Raw genomic sequence first — 27731 nt, forward strand, 5'->3', positions numbered from 1 at the left:
ACCAGCCCTTGTGCTTTACACAAGTATTTACAACTTCTAAACATATACCTTTAGTTCTTTTACTTCCACTCTGCAATTTAGATCCCTCATAGACATCTCCTAAAATTCACATCAACACTGAAAAATAAAATAATAATATAAAACAACCTCCATGGTGCCTAAACCCAAATCTTCTATTCAAACTTCTTTCACCTTCTATTCTATTACTCCTCTATTTTCCAGGTTGTAAGTTCATCTTTAAGCAGTTGCCAAATTTTTACAATGTCAGATCCATCTTATTTTTCAGATCTATTTTCTCCTCTTCATTCTGCCCTGAAGAAAACTTCATTCGTGTCTATACTATTTCTCCCCCAAATTTCTGCAGAAGCATATCATCAGATCTCTCTGGTTCTAGAATCCTTCCATCCTATTCATTCTGTTCTGCTATCAGAGCACCATTCTTAAAGTTTGTCTCTGATAAATGTGTTTCATCCATTTCAAATCACATTCTCCTCTCATCCATCTCCAACCCCCTATTCATCATCTCCTTACCTTGAATTCTACTCCTTACCTCTGAAAAGTAAATCTTGCACTTGGCCTTGAATAAGATTCAATTTAATTGTTATCTTCTTCAGGATTCCTTCTAGATTCTTCTTCGCTAAAAGTCTCATTAAACTCTCAAGGGCTAACAAATTTTAGGCTTTTATGATTATATTCTGAGCTCTCAAGATCATGCCTTATGCAGCTCTGATCCCCTTTTACATATTTAATTGTCCACATAATATTAACTGAGTGATATTTAATTCAATGGACATTGCAATGATGGATCATCTCATCTGTAGAATTAAAACCATCTTTCTGAGTGACTTTTGATTTAAAAATATTCCCAGCATACGGGGAAATTTTCAACATATTTTTCTTGTTGCCATTTATTTTATATTTTACCCAGAAGCCACATCCAATGACTTATCATTGCTTCATGGATTCCATGATATAAAATGATGATATTGATAATTAGCTTTAATATCTACATAAGAAAGTCATTTCAGTCAGAAAAATGCAACCCCCTTACCCAACAAAAATACCATATATAATAACTTTTGGTGGTTGGGAATGATTTTTATTTATACGTGAATATTTCCAAAGGAGAAATTTGTATCTTACAATTTATAAGGTAAATTGTAAAAACATTTCATTTTTCTTTTACATTTCTTGTTGCAGTTTTCCAAGTAAACTTACTGCTCCTCACTTTGCCTCATGTACCTCTTCACTCCTCATCCCTGTTATAAACATCTTACTTTATCCTCTGTTATAAACATCTTACTTTAATGTAGTACATATGTTAGAATGGATGAGCCTCTGTGCTGAGCCGTTCAGTCCTGTTCGACTTTTAGTGACCCCATGGACTGTAGCCTACCAGGCTCCCCTGTCGGTAGAATTTTCCATGTAAGCATGCTGCAGTAGGTTGCCATTTCCTATTCCAACTGATGAGCCTATATTGCATTGCTCCTGCTAAGTCGCTTCAGTCGTGTCCGACTCTGTGCGACCCCATAGACGGCAGCCCACCAGGCTCCCCTGTCCCTGGGATTCCCCAGGCAAGAATACTGGAGTGGGTTGCCATTTCCTTCTCCACTATATTGCATTATTATTAATTAACTAGTTACATTAGAGTTTATACTATAGTTTACTCTTTGTGTTGTAAATTCTGTGGGATTTTGCAGTTTATAATAATATGTAGCCACCAGCACAGAATCAAACAGAACATGGTTTCATTGTTTAAAAATTCCCTGGGATCCATTTATTCATCCACTACTCCTACCTACAAATCCTTGGTGACCACCGATCTTTTAACTATCTTCATAATTTTATCTTTTCCAGAATGTCACATAGCTAGAATAATGCAGCCTTTTTATATTGGCTTCTTTCCCCTCAGCAAGTGTGCTTAAAGTTCTACCCAGTCTTTTCATGGCCTAATAGCCTATTTTCTTTCAGTACTGAATAATATTCCATTGTCTGAACATACCATGGTTTATTTACTCATTCACCTACTGAAAGCGATCTTGGCTGCTTCCAACTTTTAGCAATTATTAATGAAACTACCATAAACATTTCTGTGCAAGGATTTGTGTGAATGTCAGTTTTCAACTTATTTGAGTAAATGTAAGTGAGTGTGACGGCTGGTTCATATCGTTAAAGTAAGTTTAGTTTTGTAAGATTGCCAAATTATCTTCCGAAGTGGCTGTATTATTTTGCATTCCCAACAACAATGAATGAGTGATCCTGTTGTTCTCTATCCTTATCAGCATTAGTATCATCAATGTTTCATAATTTAGCCTTTCTAATAGGTATGTATTGGTAACGTTTTAAGTTATATTAATAATTCCCTAATGACATATAATGTTTAGCATCTTTTCATATGTTTATGCATCATCTGTGAGGTGACTGTTCATATGTCTTACCTTAATGTGGTACATATGTTAGAATGAATGGATGAGCCTGTGTACTGAGTTGTTCAGTCCTGTTTGACTTTTAGCAACCCCATGAACTCTAGCCCATATTGAATATCACTGTTCATATTTTTTTTTAGTTGAAGACATTAGTTTTCCTACTGTTTAGTTTGAAAAGTTCTTTGTTTATTTTGAATGCTAGGCATTTATCAGATATGTCTTTTGCAAATATTTTCTCCAATTCTGTGGTTTATAAATGAATTTTCATGGCAAGTGTCTTTTGCTGAACAGTTTTTAATTTTGATGAAGTCCACTTTTTCAAATTTTTCTTTCATGAATGTACTTTTTATGTTGTTTATCTAAAAAGTTATTGCCAAAACTGGGCTTCCCTGCTGATCCAGTGGTTAAGAACCTACCTGCTAATGCAGGAGACACGGATTTGATCCTTGATCCAGGAAGATCCTATATGCTGTGGAGCAACTAAGCCTGTATGCCATAACTACTGAGCCTGTGCTCTGGAGCCCGTAAGCTGCAACTACTGAGCCCTCAGGCCTCAATTACTGAAGCTCAGGTGCCCTAAAGCCTGCAACAAGAGATGTCACCTTAATGAGAAGCCCACACATCAAAACTAAAGAGTAGCCCCCAACTGTTGCAACTAGAGAAAGCCCGTGTGCAGCAAAAAGATGTAGCACGGTCAAAAATAAAATGAGTAAATAAATAAAATTTTTAAAAACTTATTGCCAAAACCAAGGTAACCTAGACTTTCTCCTGTGTTATCTCACAGGAGTTTTATAGTTTGCATCTTACATTTAGGTCTATGCTGCTGCTGCTAAGTCGCTTCAGTTGTGTCTGAATCTGTGCAACCCCATAGACGGCAGCCCACCAGGCTCCCCCGTCCCTGGGATTCTTCAGGCAAGAACACTGGAGTGGGTTGCCATTTCTTATGGTCTCTGCCAAATTAATTTTTGTGAAAGGTGTGAAATCTGTGTTTAGATTATTATAATAGTTGTATGTGGTTATACACATACACTTGTATATGTGTATAGCACCACTTGTTAGAAAGACTTTCACATTGTATTGCCTTTTCTCTTTCCTCATAGATGTATTGACTGTATTCATGTGCGTCCATTTCTGGACTTATTATTCTGTTTCATATCACACTGTCTATAGCTTTGCAGTAAATCTTGAAGTCAAGTAGTATTTCTCTTCCAACTTTGTTCATCTTCAATATTGTGTTAGTTATTCTAGGTCTTTTGTCTTTCTATATAAACTTTAGAATTGATTTGTCAATATCCACAAAATAACTTGTTGGGATTTTAATTGGAATTGCATTGAATCTATAGATCAATTTGGAAAGAACTTACATCCTGACAAATTTGAGTCTCCCTGGTCATGTATATAGAATATCTCTCCATTTCTATATATTATTCATTTCTTTCTTTTCATTAGAGCATGGTATTTTCCATATATATATACTCACACACACACATATATATACATTTTATATATGCATATATATACATTTTATATATGCATATATAAAAATATATGTATAAATATAAAATGGTATATATGTATAATATAAAACATAGATCTAGAATTTATATATATATATATGTTACATGTAAATATGTACAAGCAGACATCCTTGTCTTATTCCAATCTTAGCAGGAAAATGTCTATTTTCTCATCATTATGTATGTTATTTCCATGTGTTTTGTAGATGTTCTTGATGAAGCTGAAGAAGTCCCCTTCTATCCTTATTTTGCTGAGAATTTTCATCAAGAATGGACACTGGATTTTGTCAAATGCTTTTATTATATCTATTGATATAGTCATATAATTTTTTCTCCTTTAGACCACTGAGGTAATGGATTACACTAATTAATGCTTTGAATGTTGAACCTGTCTACCTAGAATAAGTTCCACTTTGTCATGGTGTATGCTTTTCATTAAACATTGTCAGATTTGATTTGTTAATATTTTCTTGAGGATTTTGCATCTTTGTTCTTAAATGGTACCTACCTTTTGATACACAAATTTGAAAGTGTAGTTGTAATAATAGCATGAAAGTGTTTCGAGTAATTTGCAATTCATTGTGGATATATTTATCCACTAGCCTGTGACCAACTCAGGAGCACTAATTGTCACATTAATTTTTGTATTATCTTAGAGTGCAGCAAAATGTATGACATAAAACAATGGATTAAGAAATATATATTCATTCAACTGATCAACTGAGTGATTAACAATATGAAAATTAAGAAAGAACATTTAGACCCCACTCCGTGCCTGGAGCTAGATTAATGGGGACACAAAGGTGAATAAATCTGGATTCTGTCTTTATGATATCACTGATGAGTCAAAAAACTTAAAATTGCTATAAATATAATAGCTACTCTAAATTCAATGTAAAAATGGACCAAACAGCAATATACAGCTAATTCTATATAGTGAAGTGCAGAGTTTCCAGTGGATTTTAAGGGTATTGAAATGAAATAAATTATAAGTGAAATACTTATCTACTATACAAACAAAAGAGTTAGAAAACATAGTTTGTGGAGGCACTGGATGTGGGATTTTTCTTTTTTTATATTCCTTTGATCACTCAATTTAATTTAATTCTTTCCTTCTAGGCAACCACCCCCTTCACCACTAACACTTTTCTGAATTTCAGAGTAAAAATGAAGTGGATACTTAAAACAAAGGGAAAGTACTGGTTAGTGTATTTGCAGTAACAAGGGTAGGACACACATCTGCTATTGGCTTTTCCATTCAAGGGCAACATAGAACTTAGTCACAGGAATCTGAATCATAGAGGCAGAAAGAAAGTAGTTAAGAATTAAAAGAATATTGGGTGGAGTTAATCATCTATAAACATATTCTTTCATTCATGATGTGATTTACTGAACAAATATTTACCAAGTTCTTATTATGTGCTAGGCCCTATGCTAAGTACATCGGAGATGAATAAACTGTGGTCTCCATGTCTTCAGGCAACACACAGTCAATAGAGAAAGATAAGGGATGCATGTAGATAATTCAAGTTCAGCATCTAACAGTGTAGATACTCTCTGAACAATTATTGAGATCTATCTCCTGCCAGACAACATTCTAGGGGCTTATAATATAGCATTGAACCAAACAGACAGAAGTCCCTGCCTCCAAGTTACTTATATTATAACAGGGGAAGAATTTAACAGTATTGACAGAGAGAAAATCTCCAAGTACCCTAATGAAAAATACAGATATAAAGTTAGTAACATCTTGTGAAAATAGGGCTTCCCCAGTGGTTCAGTGGGTAAAGAATCTGCCTGCAACGCCGGAGACACAAAAGATGCAGGTTTGATCTCGGGGTCAGGAAGATCTCTTGGAGAAAGAGATGGTAACTTCAGTGTTCTTGCCTGAAAAATCTCATGGACAAAGAGAGAAGCCTGGCAGGCTACAGTCCATAGGGTCACAAAGAGTCAGACAACAATGAACACACATATTGACTGTGTAAATAGAGAGTGGTTACATTGGATTCAGGAGAGTCAAAGAAGGTGAGCTATAAATTATGGTTCTATTTTGTTTCATTTTATTTTCTTTTTTTGAGATTCAAAAGAAATGCAACTCTAGCAGAAAAGAACAGGTGAGTCACAGTCTCCAGTGAGGCAGGCAGGTGTGTGTACTAGGTCCTCAAGCACTTTGTTAGTTCTGTATTGTGGCCAGGTTGGTAGGATGTGTGGTTGGGATGATAGGACATAAAGGTGGAGAATTAGATGAGACTTTAGGAACTTTAAGTGCATGGCTATGTAGACTGGATTTTGTCTTTAAGGCAGAAGAGAGCTAATGCTAATTTTAGAACAGGAGGATGATACTATCAGAATGGTGTTTTCAGAAAGCTGGATGTGTGAGTTGTCTTTGAGGACTAGAGAAAGGAATTAGAAGCAAAGGCTATGTTGATTTAAAATGGCGAGTAAATGTATATGGACCAGTACTACCTAAGAACAGAAGCTGAAGTTTACCTCCATGAACTATGCATTAAAGTGTGTTATCTTGGAGAAAGACACCAAGATACTGGAGAAGATTATTCTAGAAAGACATAGCTGATCTCTCAATGTCTACCCTGAGACTTATGAAGCTTTTGAGGAGATTCTACTTTATCTACAAGAAAAAATAGCAATGATTTAGGAATATGATCTCAACATCCCCACCATATGCTGAGTCATGGGCGGCAATGATGACTCCAGCTTTGCTCATATCTGCCTCCGGGAGAAGGAAGGGCATTCTGGTCTCCCTAAAATCTAATGCCTTTTTGCCACTGCAGCAGTGTTCCTGCACCTTATTTCTTATCTCTTTAACATAAAAAAAAATAACAAAGAAGAAAGGGGAATGAGAAGATACCGCAGCTGTGCTTATGATGTTATTCAAAGGATAGGGAGAAAAGTGAGGAACATAAACGGTATGGAGATGATACAGTTAAGGCAGTGGCAGGCACATAACTGTCTCCCAAAGATACCAAACAGGAAAGTTTACATCTCCTCATGAACACAAGACCATATACTATGCTGGGAAATAAGAAAACAAAATAAAAGATAAGACATGAGGAATGACAACATTAAAAAATACATATACACACAGATAGACAGTGGGTGGTTCCCAGCCATCATAGTATAAAACTCTATCAAATGGTGAAGTTAGCAAGTGTAATGTAAGATCACCCAGAGCCAGCCTCTGACTGCTTCTAAGACAAAGTGTCCTGGAGTCTTGAATGAAATGACAAGGGCTATTTTTTGAGTTTCAAATTACTCATTTCCTACTTTTTCACTCTTTTCCCTCTCTCATTTGCTGAATTGCTTTGGGAATACCAAACTTCTTCTTGCACATGGGTGCAATTTCCATAACTTCAGAGAATGACATGGCTATGTCCATGTTATTAGTGAGCTATGGAACATTTAGAATGAAATTAAATTCCAGAGCTGGATCATTTACTTTGCCTTAATGGTTCCTATTTACTTATGTAAGTCCATTTGTCCTAACTAGCATACTTTACTCTGTGTGGCAAACTCCTTGTCATTCTTTAAGACACAGCTCAGATTAATTCCCATGTGAAACTTTCACTTTCTCTCTTAGCCTAAAGCTTCTCTGGACTTTGTAAATCCATGTTTGTTTGTTTTTTTTTAATTTCATTTATCAAAATCATAAGTCCTTTAACATTTTATGATCTGTGTTTCCCTTTTACCAGACCTGAAGCCAGGGCTCTCTGATTCATCAATATTTGCCCCATGGCAAAAAGCACAACCCTTGCTACATTAGGGGCAGACAATATACACTAATAAACACATGAGTCGATTGGACTCTTCCCATCTCTTCCTGACACTGTAGGTGTAACTAGGACTTTTTCAATACTTTGAGGACCTGCCACTCCCATGCACTATCCTTGTAGCTGGCTCCGTGGGAATTTGCCTGGCCTTTGCCATGTAGGTCATCCCTTTTTGGACTGGAGAGTGATCAGACTGGGTGTTAGGAATGAGCTCCTCCACTGAGTCACGGTGCCTCTGGGCACTGTGGTTCTACTCCGTGTGAAAGGTCTCTCTGCAACATTCTTGCAAGATGATTTTTCTAATTAGCGTGCCCTTATAAGGTGCCAGAGGGGATGGCTGGTCAGCATGGGGGCCCATGGGTGGGGAGACAGTGGCCAAGAGACTTTGCCTAAGGCTTTTGGGTGGCTGAAGCCTCCCAGTTAACATCTAGTGAGAACACAATGACTCAGTGCTCTACTCCACACCCCAGGTTCCCTTGCCCGTCAGCTCTTTTCCTTCTGCCTGGCCTGGACCTCAAATGCATGAAATGGTGATGTGATTTTAGGACTGAGCTCCTGACTACATCCTGCAGTGAAGCCAGAAAGCCCAGGCTTAAGGGACTTTGTCTTTAAATGGCTACAAGACATGCTTCACTGAGTATCCTTGAATCTGAGGCCTTCGTTTGGGGCTTCATTTGGGGCAGGGAAAAGGTGTTATAAGCCCCGAGAATGTACAGAATGTCAAGAGACTGATAATAACTGAATAGCAATAACACTCAGATGTATTATTCCTTAGGACTGCTTAAAAGACTTGTATACTTCTGCTTGTGTGTGTGTGTGTTCAGTCATGTCCAACTCTTTGCAACCCCACGGAGTGCAGTCCACCAGTCTCCTCTGTCCATGGGATTTTCCCGGAAAGAATATTGGAATGGGTTTCCAGGCTGTACTCCCGGGGATCTTCTGACTCAGGGGTCAAACTTGCATCTCCTGAATCTCCTTTTTGACAGGTGAATTCTTTACCTCTAAGCCACCTGGGAAGCCCATATTACTGTATACAGGCTTATGAAGTATGTAATTTAAGAAATATACCTTTTAAGATAAATTAATAAATTGTTCTGGGATAAAAATTGAAAAATATTGAAAACACAAAACATAAGTTTATTTTTTTATAATGCCACTTGTTTGGTTTAGGTATTTTTCTTTATATATATACATGTGTATATATTTATAAAATATATAAATAAAATGTGTGTATATATTTTTATATAAATATATTATAAATATATTTATTTATAAGTATATTCCACCTTTCAGTTCAGTTCTGTTCAGTCGCTCAGTTGTGTCTGACTCTTTGCGGCCCCATGGACTGCAGCACACCAGGCCTCCCTGTCCATCACCAACTCCCAGAGTTCACCCAAACTCATGTCCATTGAGTTGGTGATGCCATCCAGCCATCTCATCCTGTGTCGTCCCCTTCTCCTCCTGCCCTCAATCTTTCCCAGCATCAGGGTCTTTTCAAATGAGTCAGCTCTTAGCATCAGGTGGCCAAAGTATTGGAGTTTCAATTTCAACATCAGTCCTTCCAATGAACACCCAGGACTGATCTTTTTTAGAATGGACTGGTTGGATCATCCTTGCAGTCCAAGGGACTCTCAAGAGTCTTCTCCAACACTACAGTTCAAAAGCATTAATTCTTCGGCACTCAGCTTTCTTCACAGTCCAACTCTCACATCCATACATGACTACTGGGAAAACCATAGCGTTGACTAGACAGACCTTTGCTGGCAAAGTAATATCTCTGCTTTTTAATATGCTATCTAGGTTGGTCACAACTTTCCTTCCAAGGAGTAAGGTCTTTTAATTTCATGGCTGTAGTCACCATCTGCAGTGATTTTGGAGCCCCCCAAAATAAAGTCTGACACTGTTTCCCCATCTATTTTCCATGAAGTGATGGGACTAGATGCCATGATCTTCATTTTCTGAATGTTGAGCTTTAAGCCAACTTTGTCACTCTCCACTTTCACTTTCATCAAGAGGCTTTTGAGTTCCTCTTCACTTTCTGCCATAAGGGTGGTGTCATCTGCATATCTGAGGTTATTGATATTTCTCCTGGCAATCTTGATTCCAGCTTGTGCTTCTTCCAGCCCAGCATTTCTCATGATGTACTCTGCATAGAAGTTAAATAAGCAGGGTGACAATATACAGTCTTGACATACTCCTTTTCCTATTTGGAACCAGTCTGATTTTCCGTGTCCAGTTCTAACTGTTGCTTCCTGACCTGCATATAGGTTTCTCAAGAGTCAGGTCAGGTGGTCTGGGATACCCATCTCTTTCAGAATTTTCCAGTTTGTTGTGATCCACACAGTCAAAGGCTTTGGCATAGTCAATAAAGCAGAAATAGATGTTTTTTCTGGAACTCTCTTGCTTTTTCGATGATCCAACGGATGTTGGCAATTTGGTCTCTGGTTCCTCTGTCTTTTCTAAAGCCAGCTTGAACATCTGGACATTCATGGTTCACATATTGCTGAAGCCTGGCTTAGAGAATTTTGAGCATTACTTTGCTAGCGTGTGAGATGAGTGCAATTGTGTGGTAGTTTGAGCATTCTTTGGCATTGCTTTTCTTTGGGATTGGGATGAAAACTGACCTTTTCCAGTCCTGTGGCCCCTGCTGAGTTTTCCAAATTTGCTGGCATATTGAGTGCAGCACTTTCACAGCATCATCTTTTTATCAGTATATATGTATATATATCTTATATATATATATATATAAATGTATATCACTCTCCTTTATATGTATGTATGTGTGTGTGTACTTTTTCAACGTGGTTCCTGACACTGTATGAAAGGGAAGATTATGATTTTCATTTAATAGATGAAGAACTAAGACTGTAAGTTATCTGAAAGGGTAATTTAGGAATGGAAACGTTAGATAGTCTGACCATTTACTATGCAGTCTTGGCTACATCTTAAAGTTTCTCCAGATTTCTACTTTTTCCCCAAAAGAAAGCAAGGGAATTCGGAGCTACTGTCACTAAAATTTTAAAGCCCTGAACTAAAAGTTGGTCTTTAAATTCCAAGTATTACTTTGATAACAAGTTCATATACATTTAATAGTCAAAGACATGAGCTAAATTAGCCTTTAACTTCAGATGTGCTGCTGGGTATACACTGCTATATTTAAAATGGATAACCAACAAGGTCCTACTTTATAGCACAGGGAACTCTGCTCAATGTATGTGGAAGCCTGGACAGGAGGGGAGTTTGAAGAAAAGTGGATACATGTATCTGTATGGCTGAGTCCTTTTGCTGTCCATCTGAAACTATCACAACATTGTTAATTGGCTATACACTGATAAAAAAATTAAAAAATAATTAAAGATATTGTCTTATGAATTCATTATTTACCATTATTAATTTTCATTCTGTCCATTTTTTTTAAGTTCTGAAGTCAAAGGAAGGAAGGGGTGATATAGCTCAAAAGATAATGAGATGAGGGAATCAGGCATCATTTTGATCCAGGAAATCACCAGTGAATGAACCATAATATCAACCAACCCCACACTAGTAATTAGCTGTAGTCTAAAAGGCATTTTTCTGCATTCAAATGACCTCACGTCTTATGAGTTAAACATACGTATTCTGTGTGGCTCACATCTTCTCCTCTAAAGCCAGACATCATGACAAGGGAAATCCATCTAAAATAGACAAAGACTGAAGGAGATGGAGAAATGCCCACCCTTGGTCAAAGAATGGCATACAGCTTCAGTACATATACCTCCTGACTGGAAAAGCTGCTGGGGCAGGAAGAGAAAAGGATTCTGGGCTTTCAGTTTTACATTGCTGATCTGTGATCTTAAGATTTCTGGTTTGTTTGTTTTACCATGTCTTTATTTTGATTAGAAGTTGCCTTCTATTTTGGAGAAAAAACTTGGATTCTAGGGGCAGAATGACCAGGGCAGGATGTGGAAGAAAAGGGCCAGAGCTGGAAGCATTGACTTTGTCCTGGGCTCTGGTTTCTGGGTTCAAGGAAAGAAAGGATCCTTCTATCTACAACTTGCTGTAACACCAGATTTGGAATGGAAAACAAGAGACTCTCAGAGCAGAAGTTACTTTTAAAAATAAAGACTAGGCATTAGCTGGAGCCTCCCTCTTATCATAAGCTGGATGGGCAGCAAAAGGCAGAGAACATCTCAGGTATATAATTTACAGAAATACCCAAACACTGTTGTTTAAACTAAACTCTGTTGAGTAATGGAGATGACGATGATGAGGTTGATTATAATTACTCCTGTGGGGTGTGTTCTGTGCACCACTTGACGTGCATTATTCTCTCTACAACCTTGTAAGTTAGGCATTATTTATCCCGTTGCACAGATGAAGAAGATAATGTTCATATAGGAAGTACACAGCTCTTTAAAGATCACCCAGCTAGTTAGTAACCAGGCCAGAAAGTGGGGTTTGTAGTCAGTGAATTACTTTCACCACCTACCAGCCCTGGTGAAAGCCTTGAATTTGGTCCATTATCGTGACTGCAGCCCCTCAGCAGAGGATGCAGGGAGCCAAGGCTGGGTTCTCTGGAGGCTTCTCATCTAAACTGTCAGGCTACTCATTTAAAAGGCCTTCACCAGTAGATCCAACTTCAGTAGGTGGTAGGGCATGATGGCATTATTTTGTAGTCAGGACTGCAGCCTGAAGGGGAGGATCAGCACTCACAAATTTCAAATGACTTCCTAAAATAAGAAAAGAATGATATCCTAAAGAAATACAGGCAGAGAGTGAGGCCTGAGAAGGATGGGGAGAAGGAACGATGGGGCCTGGGAGGGATACAGGAGGCCTGGAGCGATTTCCTATCATCTGTCAGGGCAGATGATACAGTCACATCTTCCTTCAGCTCTCCCCAAACAAGTATCTTTTTTATTATTATTTTGAAAAGAGATTATGTTTAGACAGTGGCACCAATATCCTGCCAACCTGATTAAAAGCAGGATGAAGATAAAATGATTTCTCTATTCCTCATGGCCCGGGAAGCCAACACCTCCCAGGGAAATGGCCCTCTCCCAGCGGCAGCCTGCTCTCTACTTTTGAAGCTGCTTCTAAACTTGTTTGCTTTGGTAGCCCCGGTCAGATCTGTGCTTGCTGCCCCCAGGCTGGCCCTGTGCGGCTGCTCCTGCAGAGACCATGGCTGGCTTCCGAGATGAACAACCACGACAGTGAATGATATCAAACCAATTAGAAGTAGGGCCCACCTTGTGCCAGCCAGGCTCACCTGTAGTCTTATCCACTTCTGGAAAAGGACCCCTGGGCCTTGGATGGGGGGATGGGGGAACTGTTAAACTGAAAGACTAAATGTTTAGTAGTGACCTCCTCTCAGAACCTCTTGTCTTAGAGATAAGCGAGGCAACTGGAAAGAGACCAATCTCTTACACCATCATCTGCTAAATAGGCTGTAGAGAATATGGTTTCCAGATTCTTCCACTGGATAGGAACACAGTCTTCCCTTAGCACCTTGTGAATGATCAGAGGTGGAGGTTTATCAGATCTGGCCCCAGTAATGAGGCTGTGTTTGCCCTGCCTCTCACAGAACCCGCACTAAGGATGGGCCATCTCTGTGGAAGGAGGGAGGGAGGCAGGGGAGTGGGGCCAAGCATTTCCCTTGGCTCCATGCTCTCAGTTCCCACCTTTAACAGAGAATCAGAAGTCTGGCTTCAATGGCAAAGGGCTTCCCTGGTGGCTCAGAGGTTAAAGCATCTGCCTGGAGTGCTGGAGACCCGGGTTCAATCCCTGCATCGGCAAGATCCCCTGGAGAAGGAAATGGCAACCCATTTCAGTACTCTTGCCTGAAGAATCCCATGGAGAGAGGAGCCTGGTAGGCTACAGTCCATGGGGTCACAAAGAGCTGGACACTACTGAGCGACTTCACTTCAATCACCTATTAACCCCTTACATTGTGTGACTTATTTAAATTCTGAGTTTTGTTTTTTTTACCCACTAAAACATGATTGCAAAGACTATAAGGATGGAGAACAAACCAGGGATGGCAGGGACCTGGGGGTAAGGAGAGAATGACTATAAAGAAGAGCTCGAGGCTGATACAACAGTTTGGTGTAGTGATTGTCATGACAGGATGCATTTGGTCAAAACTCATACCCTGAAAAGGGTGTATCAATTTAAAAGTAAGTAAAATTTTCAAGAGTGAGTAATGTACCTTTTCAAAGGTTTGTTATAAGAATAAATATGATAAAAAGATTTGAAAAGATCTAGCACATTGAATGGCCCATACATGTCTTAAATATATGTCAGGGGTTTTTTTGTTGTTGTTTCTTTTTGAGCTTATTGCTGTCATCCATAAAATGGGCATGAAAATATTATTTCTTATAAGCATAAGAAATTTTATCTTCTTCATAAGTTTGGTGAAATGATAATAGGAAATGGGGAGTGTAAATACTCTATCAGCAGTTAAGATACAGCAAGGGATTCATTGATTCATTCATTTACATTTGAATGCCTTTCCTGTGTAGGTCCTCTGGGACAGGCGTAACAGAGCTTCCCCTGCTGTAGCTCATAGCATAGGGAGGATGGAAACACCAGAGCAGTGAATGCTGCATGTGTGAAGTTCCAGCGGCTGAGAGATGTTTCTAAAAGACATCTCATGCAGGCTCTTATCTAAGCATCTTCTGAAATAGGACTTGGAAGGCGGGTAGCAAAAAGGGCCCCAGATAACAGGAAAAGAGAAAGGGTACTGCAGCATGAGGAAATTATGTAGAAATATCTGGAAGTGGGGTGGGGGGAACCAATGCTCATTTAGGAACCAAGGACCTTTCAGTCTGGTTGGAGTCAGGGATTCTTCATTTTGAAGATTCAAGTCTTAGACGGGAGGCTGGGCCAAGTGAACATTAAGGGCTCTTGTAACCTCCTGAGTATAGAATTCTAAGGCCATCCTTGGCTCCCTCTTTATATGCACTTGACAGCCACTTTGGGGCTTCCCAGGTGGTGATAGTGGTAAAAAACCTGCTTGCTAATGCAGGAGACATGAGATGTGGGTTTGATCCCTGGGTCAGGAACACCCCCTGGAAAAGGAAGTAGCAACCCACTCCAGTATTCTTGCTTGGGGAATGCTATGGACAGAGGAACCTGGTGGACTACAGTCCATAGGGTTGCAAAGAGTCAGTCATGACCGAAGTGACCAAAGCACACACCCAGGGCAGCTTTGAGGCTGGTCCTTTTCTTTCCATTGAATATCTGGACCAGAACCTAGGGAAGAAAGTCTTTCCCTTAAAACTGACCTCCAGGTTTCCTTGCATCTACTTCAGGATGCAAGGAAGCTCTCAACCTGAGGTTTTCACCACCAAATGGGAGGAGGTGGAGTTGTGGAAAGGATTCAAGTCCTCTGAGGCTGTTCGGTGATGTCAACCCAATTACCAGAGACAGCGCTATCTGCCCGGCAATGCCCTTCAGGTATCTGCACCTGTGTGGCTCTGGGTGGAATTCTTGAATGTGACACTTGGCTGATAGAAGTTCTGCCACTCCCTGCCTCTTCTTTTCCTCTCCTGAAAAGGAAGAGAATCAGCAGTGGAGCAAAGCCCCAGCTGCCTTAAAAGAGTTTCAGCAACTACAAGGAAATCCTGAAACTTTGGGTATTCTGAGAAACGATATTCCACTCTTATGTACCTGGATGGCTCTACCAGTTATTAAATAATTCCACCAGCCCAGTCCCTGAATCAGCCTAACACCTAGGACACAAGACACCTCGATTCCTCCTCTAGAATCCCTGGGATATCTTCATAATCCAGTAACTGACAAGGTAAAGCCTTGTACGGGTGGCCTCCCCGGTATCCCGCCCCAGTGCTCCATGTGTTCTGATTGCTTAGAATGTACCGATTGCTGTATATTGTAAATATCACCTCTCCGGAAGAAAGACAGCTGACCAACTGACTTCCCCAAGCAAATAATTTCTTCTTCCTGGGCTTCTATCAGTCAATAAAAACTAAATTTATTATTATTTTATTAAATACATGGAGTTTTTGGATTAGTTGATTTCTTGGGTCTCCTCTGCCTTTAACATTCTATGATTTCATAAACAATGATGTTCAAATTTCTGTATCCAAGGTCTGGTTAGTTTGCATACTTTTTCAGAGGAAGGAGTTGATAGTACGTGTCTGATGTGAGTAGAAACATCTCAAAATCATAGATTTAAAGCATTTTAGAGTTGGAAGTGGCTTAGAGTTCACTTCATCCAGCAAGTTTTTTGGAGTATGTTCCACTGAACTATGGGGAGAGCATAGAGGCTGACAGAGAGGGGAGAATGGACAGGGCTCCACAGTTTTGGCTCCTGCTTCAACCCAAGCAGACATAAACTATCTGGTTTTATGCAGTGACATTCTTCCCAAGGTTTTATGTGTCTTGGGGGGTAAGATGCTAAGATCCTTAAATCCTGGCTTGCTTGGCAACTTGCTCTCACTAGGCCTAGAGGAAGTTACTTAATTCCCTTGAGCTCAGTTTCTTTATCTGGATGGAACGATTTTGCAAGGTTTACAGCATGACAAAGCACTCAATACAACATCTGGCAAGAACTAGGGGTCTGATATCTATTAGTTGGATCTAAATTCAATCCATGGTTACTTCCTTGAGGTGGAATCTAAGTTCCCAGAGCCACTTTGAAAAGATGGTAAACACACACATACACACCAGGAACTGCCAAGAGGATATTTCAACAGCAACAATTACACTTGCAACACTTGCTGGGGCTGTGTTACCAAACAAGGTGACAGCAGCAAAATCCTCTTCACCCACAACTGTGGAGGGAGATGGCTCTGATAATCCCTGCAACACCATGGGTTTGGTTACCGCCGAGCAACTCACTGACCTTACTGCGCTTAGCGTACATCCTCACGGTAGCTGTACAGGAGAAGTTGAATAACCGGTCCGGTCCCTTGCACTCAGGGTGTGGTACCTGTAGCACTTGAAATGGCTCTTTTCACTTGACTAATCCATTGTCTTCCACCCTCTTTCCAAGGACCCGCTCTAAGATGGGAGCTAATAGGTTTTTCCCACCTGAGACAGGTGGGCAATAGAAAGCTGGGGGAATCTCGAATGACTTCCCTTTTCTGAAGGGAAGGTACTTTCCCGAATGGAAGAGTCTAGAACAGCCTCCTTGTGTTAAACTGTCTGTTCTCATATGACTAATTTGAGAATCCACCCACTCTGGGGGCCATTAGGTGGGTGTGCGGAAAGATTTCCAAGTAGTGTTCTAATCACACATCGTATCAGTGCAGGGCTTTGTAATCAGATGGGGATTGACCCACCTTTGGTGTCATTTTCCAGACTGCTAAGATAATTTATCCCTGGGCTGAGATTCAATCTTAGCCCGATGATAATGAATTGTCTCTGTCACCTTGGCTCAACCGTCTGCCTCCTTCGCATAGAATTCTCAGGTCTCTGGTACATATTCCCTGCCCCTCTCCCCCAAATTGCAATTTCCACTGTGGTTTTCTTTCCCTTCTTAATATTTTCTTCCTTCTGGTCCCTGTTTAATGACAAAGTTGGATTCTGGTTCTTACACACCATTGACTGGTGGACTTTGAGAATACCACTGCTTGGAGCATCCTTAAAGAGCTCTGAGTCTGAGGCCTTCATTTTGCAGTTAGAGAAAATAAGAACTAGAGGGAGAAATTAGTTTTCTCAAACTCACCCAAATCCTATATGGCTGAACTGAAACTTGTGACTCTCAGTTAATTGTCCTTTAATTATGTGTCCATTCCTGCATGCAATCATGTATGCATGCATTCAATTACTGTTTCTAGATTTCTACCCTCTGCCATGTCCTCTTTTAAGCCCTGGAACTATAGTAATGAATAAAATTACCATCCTCAAAACTATATTCTGAGTGGAAGGAGATAGGAAGTAGACAACATTTATTAGGTAAAATGTTAGATGGTGGTAAGTGGTATGAAACAATAAAGCTGTGAAGGGGAGTGGAAATGGCAGCTGCAGGAATTCAGGTGCAGAAAGAGGTATGGAAGACTCCCCTAAGAAACTGTGCTTTGACCTCAACCCCTTGGCCTGAGTGGTACACCATGTGTACCCCTGAGGGAAGAATGATTCAGACATAAACAACAGTGTTTGCAAAGACCCTGAGGCAGGAGCAAGCTGGGTGTGTTTTAGAATAGTCATGAGGCAATGCCACTGGAGCTGACTAGGAATGTAGGGAGTGTATCCACACAAGAGTAGAGAGTACCTGGCTAAGCCAGTGAGATGGAAAACCCATAAAAGATTCTGAGCAGAAGGGTGACATGGCCTTACTTACATTTCGGAAGGATGACTCCGGCTTCTGTGTGGAGAATACACTTAAGGGAAACAAGGATGGAAAGAAAGACAGAAGTTTGGAGGCTTCTGTAATAATTCTGCAGAGAGACGGGAGACGGTGGTTGCTCGACCGAGGATGGGAGAGTGGAGGTACCACAAAGACATCTGCTGTGGAGAGCAGGGGAGATGCACCTCAACTCCGTAATCAGGAGAGTGGGAAGGGTGGCAGAGGGGAATGAAGGGTGGGGTGGACTACCCAGGAGGGAGTTGGAACTTTTAGCCCAGAGCTGTAGTGAATCACAGAAGGCTTCCTAAAGGAGGAAGGATGCAAGATAAAGGTTGATTCGAATATAAGGTCAGTAGGTTTGCCAGGGACTGTCTTGGTTTGAATACTCCTCGGTCCCAGAGAACCAGGGACCATTGGCTCCCCTCCTGTGAGAGTTTCCTGGTGAAGCTGGAGAAGTTTGGGGACGATGAGGGTGTTCTGGGAAGAGAAGATAGAATGTAGATACCTGAGCAGCATGAGCAGGCAGTGTGGGGTAGACTCAGGGAGAGGAGAAAGTACGCAGGACTCCAGTGTGCATAGTTCTTTCACCGTAAGAATGGTGACACCGGTTTTGATGTCAGTGGAAGAGTCTTAAGTGAAGAATGATAACACTAATATCTTGGCAGTTTTATCCCTCATTCCAGTCTCCTTGTAAAAGAGCTATATGCAACCCCCATCATTTATAAGTTTCAGATGAAAAGTGGGATTAAGAAAATCAAGAAACAGAATAGAAAATATATTTGTACCAAAACATTCCGTCTGAGTTGCTACTTGGGAAACCTCCTGTCCAGAAAGGTCACGTTCCCTTTGAAACCAGCTTATTTTTCCCTCCCTCATTTCCCTATTTGCATTATTGACTTCATTATTTTCCTAGGCTCAAAATCTCAGAATCATGATTTTATTTTCTTTCCTGGTGATTCTGTCAGCCACCAGGTCCCTACTCTTCTTTTCTTCAAAATAGGTTTCCTCAGTTCTTTACTCTGAGTCCCACACTGCCAACCTGACTCAGGCTGTGCTTATGTTGTACCTTGGCACTGGTGGACCAGAGGGTGTAGGGAGTAGGGGCAAGAGAGTAGTGGGTTTAGATCCCTGGGTTGCAGGCAATAAGGGGGTGTGTTGTCTGTAGGGAATTTAAAACCAGTCAATGTGAAGTCAATCTGCATTGCAGCACTATTTACAATAGCCAAGAAAAGGAAGCAACCTAAATGTTCATCAACAGATGAATGGATAAAAAAGATGTGATACATTCACACAATGGAGTACTACTAAGCCAAAAAAAAGAACAAAGCAATGCCATTTGCAGCGACATGGATACAACTAGAGATTGTCATACTAAGTGAGGTAAGTCAAAGTAAAATATCATGTGATATCACTTACATGTGAAATCTAAAATAAGACATAATGAACTTATCCATGAAACAGAAACAGACACACAGACATAGAGAACAGACTTGTGCTTGCTGAGGGGAGTGGGCGACTCTGGGTGGATTGGGAGTTTGAGGTCAGCAGATACAAACTATTATATATTGAATTAATAAACAACAATGTCTTACTGTATAGCAAAGAGAACTATCTTCAATATCCTGTAATAAATTATCATGGAAAAGAATATGAAAAAGAATCTATCTATCTATCTATCTATATACACATACATATATGGGAAGATCCTCTGGACAAGGGCATGGCAAACCACTCCAGTATTCTTGCCCAGAGAATCCTATGTACAGAGGAACCTGGCAGGCTACAGTCCATAGGGCTGAACAGAATTGAAAATGACTGAAGTGACTTAGCATGCATGTACACACACACACACACACACACACACACACACACACACATACGTATATATACAGATATATATATAAAACTGAATCACTTTGCTGTACTGCAGAAACTAACACAACATTGTAAGTCAACTATATTTTAATAAAAATATTTTATTAACATATTTAATAAAATAAATTTTAGAAGCTGTAAAGTCAATCTGCTTTGTATTATTATTTCTATGTGCCATCAATTAAAGGCAATATTAAAATTACCTCCCACCAGGAGCAGAGTACTCCCCCTTATTGCCACCCACAGCCTCAAATCCTGTCATATTTTCTTTATTTTTATCTCAGTTTCTCTCCTTTTCTTCTATTCCCTCACAGGCCAGCTTTGCAATGCAACTGCAGTCAAGAACCACCCATCTCTAGTTTCCCCAAACCTCAGAAGCCTTTCTGAGGTTTACAGGATCAAGACCCAATACCGCAGTCTAGCTTTCGGTCAAGCCCTCAGTAACCCGAAGCCAGAATGACAGCTGAAGCTTACCCTGTTACTCTGGATCCCCAAATCTCTCTGCTCTGAGAGTCTGTGTCACGATAGCCACAGTTTCCTGCTGTATTTGCTAGGAGGAAAACTTGTTTGGGGATCCTAGCCCCAAGAGAGACCGTGACTCTAAACAAGTCACCTTTCCTCTAAGGGTCTCAATGTTTTTATTAGTCAAATTAAAATAATACCTATAGAGCTGAAGTGGCAGGATTTCATTAAAGGCCAAACAAGGTCATAGTTGCGAAATCCTCCAAGCACGTGACTGTGATGACTGTTTTTTGTTGTTGTTTTTAATCAATTTACTTATTTTAATTGGAAGCTAACTACTTTACAACATTGTGATGGTTTTTGCCATACATCGACATGAATCAGCCATCCATGTACAGGTGTCCCGCCATCCTGAAACCCCTACCCACCTCCCTCCCTCTCCATCCCTCTGGGTTGCCCAGAGCACCAGCTTTGAGTGCCCTTCCTCATGCATCAAACTTTCACTGGTCATCTATTTTACATATGGTAATATACGTGTTTCAATGCTATTCTTTCATATCATCCCACTTTACCTTCTCCCACATAGTCCAAAAGTCTGTTCTTTACATCTGTGTCTCTTTTGCTGTCTTGCATATAGGGTCACACTCCAATGTTCATTGCAGCTCTGTGATGACTATTTTAAGAGGCAGAGGTAATACTCATCAGAGTAGTAGTTACTATGGTTATGGCGTCGATGTTCATGGCAATGTAAGACTCTTCACTTTTACCTTCTGCTTTTCCCACCTTTGCCATTCTATGTCCAACTCACCATTTAAGGTACAACTCTAGACCAATCCCCTCAAAAATTCTTCCCAGGCTGTTGAAGCCTTCTTTGAACTCTGCTCTCTTCAAACCCACCTCCCCTGAACACCCGTTCTTTGTGTTTGTTCAGGTACCTTGCATATCATCTTTCACTGTACAGCCTTCCCAACCAGAACTATCAGTTCCCCTGTTGCCTTAGCGTTCCTCATAATACTGAACATACAATAGATGTTAAATCGAGACTCGTCAAAATGAATGAATGAATGCATGTTCAGAGGCATCTCTTTTTTTAACCCCTTAAAGCAAAGTATGCTGACAGTGCCCTCTGCTGCTAAGCAATGATTCTGTATTTTCTGCACAGTGGAAAAACAAGGCAGAGAATGTTTAGTAAAAGGAATACGTAAAAATTATGACTTTCAACATGCTGGGACAGAGAGGATGGGGCAAAATCACCAAAAAGTCTCAGTGCAAGGGAGGCTAGGAAGTCAGAAAGGTCAGACAAAGGGGCTACAGGAAAGGCAAAAATATCCTTTCTAGACTGATAATTGACAACCAATTTGGAATTAAAACACCCTCTTGATTTTGTGTAACATGTTTCTCTTCTCCTGTGTCCCTGCCCCAACAATAAGTGTGTTATTTTTGGCCAGAAATGAATCTTAAATCTAATTGTATGAAAATTTACTTTGGCAATTCCAAAATGCCTCATGGGAGAACACATTAAAAAATGTTATGATAGTTGGAAAAGTATTGCTAGAGAAATCATAGTCCAATCCATTTGTCTTCTGTTGAGGTGATACAGTAAAAGTAACAACTGTTTTTTAACAAGCATCATTTTCCTTCTATTACCTCAGTTAAGTTTCATGACAACACATCAGATAGGTATTACTAGTCCTTTATAGATGAAAACATGGAGAATGAGAGGATAATAAATGTGACCATTATCAGAGACCTTGTAAAGTTAACAAGGGTTTCCAAGTCTGGGAGGTATAAAATCTGAGCCTTCCTTTTTATGGCACACTGTCTCTCAGTATGGGGCTCTGGATGAGTGGTTGGGCTACCTGAGACTTAAGGTCAGATTCTAGCAGTAACTTTCATAATAAAGTTGGGTGAATAACTTTCTCTGGGCCTCAGTTTCCCCAACTCTAAAATAAGGGATGTATGAATGGATGCTCTCTAAGGCTCCTTTCAACCTATAATCTGTTATTTGCAGCAATCTTCATTTGCTGTAATATCAGTACAAATCCTTATTTTGATCATGATTCTTCCTTGTGTTTCTACTGCAGGCTTGACCTCCCCAGTCTAACCAGCTCTGGATAGTTCACTGTGGATTAAACGGTGACTATGAGCACTCTGTGCTGAGCTTTGAGGAGCTTTCAGTTAGCTTTCTGTATAATTTGTAAGTCAGTCTGCATGTAACTGATGCATTTCTTTTCCCCATAGAGTTCAAAGCATGATGGATAGTCTAGGCTGGTTTTGAAGGCAGGATGGTTGAAGTTTTCAGCATGTCAATTTGTCACATTTGATGTATCTGACACCTGGTTTTTAAGAGTCTTGGCAGGCAAAGTGTCCCAGACTGGTGGGCACACTTTGGTAAAGCAGAGACCCCAGGAACAGCATCTTCCTGTCCGTGTGGTGCTGAGCCTTTGAAGTGGCTCACTGGTGCTTCAAAGAGAAGTTCATGGTACAGGGAGCAGCATCAGATATACTTTTATGACCCTTAGAGACAAAAAACATTATTTAGAAGCCAAATGTCTGGAAGAAAAATCTATACCCTCAGCCCTGCGGCTTGAAAGTTCAGAGAAGACTCAGAGTGCTCCTCATGAGGAAACCAGAGCGTGCTGGAACAGAGCTGGAATCAGACCTGGCACCCTCCCTGTGCAGCGGTATCAACCATCTTACTGAAGACAGGAACCTCCTTCTGGATTTCCATTGGAGTTTGGAGGAGTGGGGAGACCTGGAATCAGATCAACATATAGTAATTCCTCCTGCCTCCTGAATTTTCAGAAAAAAAAGTGATCAGAACTGCAAAGCATCTTTAGTACACATACTAATTTTTTATTTGGGAAACTAACATCTATTGTGAACTGAAGTCAATTTGTTCATCTATTATGGGTTTCTTTTTCCCTCTGTGTGAATAAGGGTCCTGTCTCCTGGGCGACCATGAAACAGTGATCACAGTGCTAAAACAATGAAGGAAAATGGAACACCCTCCAGGAATCTCGGCACTGTGGAGTCCATGGAGGCCCCGTGATGCCTTCATGCCTGTTCTCGACTAGAAGTAACTAAAGGTAGAATAAACTGCAAATTAAGACTTCTCAGAACCCAATTCTGCTAAAAATATTGTTATAACTTTCTCTGGGGTTATTGTTGTTGTTTAGTCACTAAATAGTTTCCAACTCTTTTGAGATCCCAATGACTATAGCCCTCCAGGTTCCTCTGTCCATGGGATTCTCCAGGCAAGAATACTAGAGTTGGTTGCCCTTTCCTCCTCCAGGAGATCTCCCTGACTCAGGGATAAAACCCAGGTCTCTGGCTTGGCAGGTGGGTTCTTTACCACTGAGCCACCAGGGAAGCTCTTATCTGGGATGCTGAGAAGAAGAAAAACATCTGAATAGCATTTTTTTTTTTTAACCAATAATGACTCCAAATAAATATAATTCTAATTCATATTATCTCATGAAAAAAACATGTCCTGAAACACTGAACTTCAAATACCACAAAAATCCTGGTGTATCTGTTCAGTAAATGTTGCTAAACGGTGGAATATTACGAGAGCTCAGAATATTATTCTGGTGACCAGAAGTCTTGAAGTTGGCTTCTAAGCCTCAGGTATTCTATAATTTATTCTAAAATTAAGCAGTATGATTGCTTAAGACCTTCAAAAGTATTTACAAGGTTTAACAAACCAAAAACAGGTACAGAGAACAGACACGATAAGTGTGATTGGACAATTTATTGCATGATGTTTTATTGGACTCTGGTTTTAAATGAGGTAGAAGGTCCCCAGCAATGTCTGTTGGAGACAGTTTGCTTCCAAGGAGTCCCAAAGCTGCTGCAACTCTGTTCCCTACATGACAGTGAAAGAAATGTCCTTACTAAAACATCCCATAGTTTTCTGGTTTTACAATAAGCTTGACTGATTTTAACAGATGCTTTAGGTTTTGCAGACAACACACCTGAATATCCTCAGATGGGCTGGAATATCATCATTTTTCCCATTTGTGAGATGAATGTGTAAGAATTTGAGAGAGTGGCTGGCCCCACAGCATATGGAATGAGAGGTTTCTTGGACCCAAGGACAGAGGGAAGTGCCACTGGGCAACTTCACGGATCTTGACCTGAAAGGTGAGGTTCCCCTCAGCTTTTTCTGACACCCGCTGGGGCTCTACTTTTAATCAAGAAGCCTGATCCTTAGTGGCTTTGCTCCACCCACTTAAATAAACCTCCTGACAAGGGAATAAAATAAAGCCCCTTTTAAATTGGTATTTATTTGGATTTTCACAGCATTCATTAACTTGCATTCCCAGGGCAATTTGTAGTAAAAATCTCATCCCTCCCCACTTTCAAAACAACAGCTTTAAAATAAACTCTCCAGGGACTTCCCTGGTGGTCCAGTGGTTGAAATTTCACCTTCCAATGCAAGGGGTGTGGGTTTGATCCCTGATTGGGAGTTAAGATCCCACATGCCTTGCAGCCAAAAAACATAAACAATATTGTAAGAAATTCAATAAAAACTTTAAAAATGGTCCATGTAAAAAAAAAAAAAATCTTTAAACACATAAAATAAACTCTCCAATTCTTCTGAAAGGTTAATATTTTAGAACCCAAGAAACCAACAAGCTCAAATTAAACCACTTTTTCAGCTGAGGCCATCGTGGCTCATTTCTGCTTGTTGGTGACAGACAGGCACTCAAGACCCAACGTAACTGCCACCTTCTCTGTTAAGCTCTCCCTCCCTCCAGCCACTCCCTTTTCTGAACTCATATGGCCTTTTTTGTACCTGCCTCTATTATAGCCCTCCTGTCACCACACTTGCCTCATTTTATATTTTTCATTCCTTTACATCTATTTTTTCCACTTTACTTTGAATTTCCTAAAGGAGGGGATAAAATCATACTCATTTTTGAACACTTCTCTAAACCCACTACTAAGTAGCTGCTCACAAGGTATCTCAGGAATGAATTCCTAAATGACCAGAGGTTTCCTATATCTCCTTCCCTGTGCCTGTTCCTTTTCTCTGTTTACAAAATGAAGATTGCACTGATGTGTCTCTCGGGATAATTATGTACTTTCATTTGACTGCCAAGTGCTTCAAGACCATAAAAAAAAAAGCTTTGTAAATGCCACCCCTGATCACAACCCTTTGAAACAATGGGACATATGATTTATAAGTGGAAAAAGATGAGACTTTACCGGTAACCCTACTTGTCTGGTCCCCATCTTTCTCCCCACCCACCATCAGATAGCAATTCAGAGGTAACAGCATCAGCTTGGGAGGAGCGAGGATAATTTACGGGGTCTAGGTAGGATTTCCAGGGCCTTTATAGGTACCTCCGTCATGAGGGAAATTACCTGAATCTGAAGTGTTCCCAGAAAGGTTGGATGACCCTCAATTCCCAATTTCAAGAGGACACTCAGATGAACGGAGCTGATTGGAGTTTCCAAAGCAGAAGATGGCTTATAGAAGGGCTGTTAAGGTAGAAAGGTTGTCAAACCCATCTCTAGCCTCAATCTCTAATAGCCTAACAAGGAAAGAAAGGGTGAAGCTCATTTTGTTCACCTTCCCCTCAGGGGTATCATAGCAAGTGACCAGAAAAAGTGGGTTGTATATTGAATTAACAGAGCATTCAAATTTTCCTCCCTAGCAATGCATGTCAGGAGAAGAGAGAACAGGAAACTTTTGTTTGGCTATCTGTCTTGTGAGCCCTTTATAAGATCTTTCAATGCAGAGGTGAGTGACTCAGCCAGCTTTTCACATAGCAGATGCCATCTATTGTAGAGAAAGCCAGGATCTAAGATCAGATTGTTCCAGACTTGAGGTCATCTGGCCTCCAAGATCAGCAGCCGGGAGAGAAAACACCATGATTACCCGGTGGGAGGTGGGAAGGAGGAAGCTCTGACACCATGAGTCTGCAGTTCCAACCCAGCAGCGAGCCCAAACAGTGGTGGGTGTTATGTATCTCGGTGTGTCTGAAGAAATCACGCAGGTCTGGAACAGTAGGGCCCTTACGTCTCATGTTGGAAACAGCGAATTATCTGGGAGTAGATTTGTGGGTGGGCAGAGGGACTGTGCGGAGGAGGTCACTTCACATCACAGATTTCTTGGCAGGATGCAACCAGGACCATCCCATGGGCCAATTTAACTTGTGGTTTGGGGGCATTTCGCCAAATGGTTCCTGTTTCTGCGAAGAGCTTTGGATGTGGGACCAGTTCCGCCTTTCCCCACTTCTCCGCCCTACCATTGTCAGTCACCACAGCATGCCTAATTCTTGGCATCAAGATCTAGTGAGGTGGCCCTCATTACCTCCTTTCTTGACGTCAGTGAGGGAGATTTTCCCCGTGGCTGTCTTATGTGAAATAATTCAGCATTTGTACTTCAATTAAAATTCATGGATATATATTATTAAATGGCACTGACTCCTTCCATGGCTTCTCCTCAGCTGAAAAAGTGCCAAAAAATTCTATGCACAAAGCAGTGATGAAAACCATGTTAAAACTAAAATTTCCCTGTCAAGCAGTTCACGTTCAGGGCTCTAAGGAAAGGACCCCACACTTCTAAGAAAATGGGTCTGTTCTGAGTCAGGGTTTTCTCAAGAGGAAACAGAAGTTCCAGATCCTTTCTGCCTTGGAGAGGGTGGAGAATGGCACCTGACTAGAACCTTCTTCCCTTTGGTGAGCGTCATGAAAGCAGGGCCCGGCATCTGGTGTTTCACTGGATTTTGCAACCACATTTAATCCCTCTCCAAGGAGAGAAGGGGAAATATGCCTTCACACATTAACGGGAAAATAAGAAAGGAGGAAAAGTTTAGGTTTGATAAAAATCTAACTCTGTTCTTTACATGAATGTACTATTTCAGAGTAGGCATGCCTGGAAGCAAACAAGTTGGCACTTATTTTCCTTCCTGTTCAAAAGACTGCTTCTGCCTTAGACCTGCCCCCTCTAAGCCCAGTGGGCATAAGCTCTGACTTCACTTCACTGCTGTTTCCTCATCTGCCAAACGGGCCTCATAATCTGGACCCTGAACACCTCCTGGGGTTTCTAGTGTGAGAACCCGTCCTGTGTCTTAAGCATTCAATCCAACAATACAAGAGAAAGCAGAAGCTTTGTAATACTGTGAGCTTTTTACACAAGGCGGAGTCATCAGGGTGAGAGGTAGCTCCCCATGAGACAGAGATGAAGAGTCCTAGACTTGGCGTCATAAAAACTGGGCTTTTAGCCTGGGCTGTCTCAAGCACATATAGCACTTTTAAGTGAATTAGAGAAAGACGTCACTTCTGAACACAGTCCTGCAGGTCCTTACTGAACTGCAGGTCCATCCATGGACTGATGACCAAGTACCATCTTTGGCCAAAG

The 27731-nt window shown here is 40.6% G+C and overlaps 1 long non-coding RNA gene across 1 annotated transcript; it reads left to right on the forward strand.

Annotated features, from left to right (window-relative positions):
* The first annotated feature begins 10877 nt into the window (after window positions 1-10877).
* LOC120872665 lies at window positions 10878-27022 on the forward strand. Its single transcript, XR_005723305.1, has 3 exons — window positions 10878-10969; window positions 22310-22313; window positions 27011-27022. It is a non-coding gene; the product is annotated as an uncharacterized LOC120872665 (long non-coding RNA).
* Window positions 27023-27731: the final 709 nt, after the last annotated feature.

The sequence above is a fragment of the Oryx dammah genome, unplaced genomic scaffold, assembly GCF_014754425.2.
Source record: "Oryx dammah isolate SB20612 unplaced genomic scaffold, SCBI_Odam_1.1 HiC_scaffold_2, whole genome shotgun sequence".
NCBI lineage: Eukaryota > Metazoa > Chordata > Mammalia > Artiodactyla > Bovidae > Oryx > Oryx dammah.